Here is a 3,925-nt window from a genome sequence, read left to right as displayed (position 1 = left end):
ACGAAACATACTCACAGCAGAACAGCTGAGGCAACTGTATTGTCCTTCCTTTTTATTCTTCAGTTTCTTCTCACTGCCTCCCAACACATAAACACACACAGACACATACACACTCACACACTCACATTCACACACACACTCACACACACACAGTAGTCAAGGTCACATTTAGTGAGCAGAATATATCCAGTGACAACAAGAAGTAGCAATACATGTCTAGTATTGATATATTATTATGCAGACTGTAAAAATAACATGTGCTGTGTATTTTGATTACATACACATATGGCTTATTTTTAAATCATAGTGGGAGTTACGGAATGTTCTCGAGAGGTTAGAAGTGCTAAAGCAGAAAGCAAAACTATATAAAATAGTATTCTAGGTAGATGTTTGATTCTACTGATTTTACTCATGGCATTATCAGAAAACCTGGAGATCATCCATCTAGCTAATCATTTGTTCCACACGTATTTATTGATTAATGACAACATAAAGGGCATAGTACAAGACCCAATAACAATAAACAGCTAGAATTCAGCTTCCTCGGGAACTGCTGTCCAACTTCAGCACATAAGAGTGGTCTTTCTTCTCACAAGGAAAGAGCTCAGGGAATCATGAATCTTTTACTTTTTCTTGAAAAACCAAAGCCTATATTTCACAGGAAAATTCAACATAATTGGTATATACCCATCTTTTTAGGTGAATTAGGCCTTAACTGACAGATAACCCACTTTGTTCTAAAATTCAACAAACTCTTGGAAAATCTTATTCCACACAATCTTTTGAATATGTCATTTGCCATTTATATTTGATGGCCTTAAGAAAAAAACTTATAAAAAGGTATTAATGCAAGTAGATAATAAAGCTGCATTCTATAAATCTATAGCAGCTTACAGTAATCATTAAAGCATGCAAAAGCCTTTCATCTATTCAAAAATATGCAGTGCACAGAATGTCTGCTAAGGTGCATGACAAGTCAGAGTTAAATATATATTAATAAATGAATTAGCTTCATAAATAATAGCCATAATGACATTTTAGGAGACAATAAGTCTGAGGATTGTCAGAAAACGGTTGATGTATGAGCTTCACGTCTCAGTGATTCTTCAAAATGAATAGGCTTTGCGAGATAGTTCAGACCCGCGACCAGCCTATTTCCTTGAATAATTTACTTGTTGTCAATTTGTACAGCCACATTACACATGCAAATTGTGCTGCCTGTGCAAACACCACTTGGAGATGATAAAAACAAATTTACGAAGGCTATAGAAGAAGGATTTATTTCACTTTCTCACCCAGGTCAAGCAATACATGTATCTGACGATTGTGTGTACCCAATTTTGTTGTAATTATATCAGCAAATTATTCCTTATAATCTTATTATTTTTAGCAGTCTCCTTGTGCTTGGGATAATTAGCTTTCTTCACTCAGTGTAAAAACAATTCAACTTGCCAGCCAGGTAGGGCATAGCTCCATTATCTGTTTTGGGTTTAAATTTATTCCCTATATTCTTGGACACTTTGTGTAAATTAAAAATTTCATAGTCCCTAATACTGTACACGCTGTTCATTCAGTGATGAATTAAGGCCCCTAAACCTCTCCGTTTGCTATTAGATATCTCACCCACTTTATATGTTAATCTGTGCTAATGAATTCCACAACCCCTAGCCACAGTGAGATGACTAAAATTATTACCACTTACAGAGATATGCCTTTTTCATTTAAAGTTCAATTCAAATTGCTCGCATAAACAGTCTGCCACACAAAGATACCTCCTATAAAGGAGAGTTACTTACCTATAAGTAGAGTTCTCTGAAGGTAGTATTATCTTTGGATGCACATTCCTGGGTCACGTGCCCTCAGGTCTGTGGCATGAGGGGAGAGAATTCATCGCTGATGGGCAGGTCTTTCTTTCCTTGGGGCCCTTCATTAGCTCTGTGGCCTGTATTCCTGAGGGTTATTTGTGCCACACCTCTTTACCCAACCAATCCTTTCCTTAGCACAACAGACCCCAAGGAAATAGTGGGGTAACAGAACCACCTAATGAGAATTGTAGGACTGGTTATCATCAACGATGGCTGATGAGCCAGAAGCAGCTTCCATCTTTATAGAAGTTACCTATAAAATAAAGTGCCCAGTAACTAAAAAAAAAAAAAAAAAAACAAACCAGTTTTTTAAACATATAATATATAATTTAAAATCTATACATTTTTACTTTTTGCAGAAATAGCATTTTCATTATGGAAATAATACATTCTCATTGTGGAATTCTCATAGTAGAAAATACAGATAAACAAAAAGAATAAAAATCATACATTCCCACCAATGGTCCCACCACCCCGTGACAGGCACAAGTGGTTTCTGGTATCTATTTTTACAGACTAGTTTTCTACTTAGATACCATCTTAAGATGACAACAAAATCACTAGTCTTATCAGGTCCCTCTTCAACCCAATCCAACCAGAGGTTCCAGGACAGGATGCCCACCTCCTTTGCCCCTATGTCTTCCACTTAACTCATTTTAAGAGTGCTGTTTGCTTTCTTTCCCTAAAGTTGAGTGATTCCCAGGGTTTTGGGTGCTGAGCCCTTTGCTCCTTCCACCTCTCTTTCCTCAACAGAATATCCAAGCAAGTTCTCATCCTGCTTTAGCCCTGATTTACTCTCTATAATTACCACCTTCTGAAATAATCTTCCAGAAATGATGCAGTAAGACACAGAGTGTAAAGCACAGTCTGAGGTCAGCCCCTGGGCCAGACCTCGCTGTACCTTGTATACCTGGATTGTCTCAGTGGTACAGGTGGTGCTGCGCTCTTATTGCTCCCTCTGCATTTGATCCTCACAACTGCTGTGCAAGCTGGCAGAGCAGGTGCTGTTATTCCTGTTTTGCAGATGAACATCTAAAGTCTTGGAGGTTAAGTAACTTGCCTGGGAGAAAAGAATTGGTATCCAGGTCTTTGCAACTCCTGAACATGGGACTCTCCATTTTAATTATTGCTCTTAATTGTTGCTTATGATTTTGGAACTTAGGGCAGTTGGTATGTTTTCAGTATTTCTTCTTAAAGATGGATGCTTTCCGAAGGTAAATCTTTGGAAATCTTTTTGGTTAGGGATTCAGAGCTTCATACATTACTTTATTTTGAGGTTCCTTAATTATTTATTACCTTGAGAAGGCTATTTACATAAAGCAAATATTTTGCTTTAGGAGAGTTTATAATAGTCTACCTTTTATAGGATTCCCTGCTTAAAAGTCAAAACAACTTCTTGGGAATGAGAGTTTTCCAGTCTATGGTTAAGAAAATACTCACAGATTAACTTAGTTCATTATCACCCCTGGATGGAGTATGATCAGGGCCCAACTTGAGTCCTTCCCACTCTTTGCTTCTCTTTTTGCCACAGGGTCACTTATAGCATTACACACTCATGCAGTTAAGATGGCAAATCCCATGTGATATATAGTATGGGAATAACATCAACTTAGAGGAACATTTAGTACATTTGAAAATGTGAAGCCGTCACATGGATGATAGATTGAGCAGCCTACAATTAACCTGAGTTAATATTTGGCAGAGCCAGATGGATAGCTCTTAACATCTAATCTCACGCAGAGTGCTTTATGTTCTTCATAAATAAAGAATAATAAAAACGAATATACTTGAATTCAGCATCTTCTCTGGAACACAGTGTGTTCGCCTAATTGTCTTATCTCCATTTCTGAATTGCAAATGTGAGTTTGGTTGCAGCAAGACCAAGCCCAGAAAAACATGAAGTAGGTGAGCGTGGCTTTCTGCTTCTCAACCATCCTCATTAACTCCTTTCTTCCTCCTCCCAGTGTGCCCCGGCCCCTTCTTCTTGGGTGCCTTTGGCCTGCTAGCTCTCCTCTCATTAAAACGACCTCCCCGAACCCAGATGGTCATTCAGTTTCACT

At 38.0% G+C, this 3,925-nt stretch overlaps 1 long non-coding RNA gene across 1 annotated transcript; it reads right to left on the bottom strand.

Moving 5' to 3' along the window:
* Positions 1-443: 443 nt before the first annotated feature.
* Positions 444-2,538, bottom strand: LOC112632027. Its single transcript, XR_003121241.1, has 3 exons — positions 2,488-2,538; positions 1,797-2,118; positions 444-648 (listed from the first exon to the last, which is right to left on the bottom strand). It is a non-coding gene; the product is annotated as an uncharacterized LOC112632027 (long non-coding RNA).
* Positions 2,539-3,925: the final 1,387 nt, after the last annotated feature.

The sequence above is a fragment of the Theropithecus gelada genome, chromosome 9, assembly GCF_003255815.1.
Source record: "Theropithecus gelada isolate Dixy chromosome 9, Tgel_1.0, whole genome shotgun sequence".
NCBI classification, from domain to species: domain Eukaryota; kingdom Metazoa; phylum Chordata; class Mammalia; order Primates; family Cercopithecidae; genus Theropithecus; species Theropithecus gelada.
The sequence above is the reverse complement of the archived record's forward strand: the minus strand, read 5'-3'. Positions and strand labels throughout refer to the sequence as shown.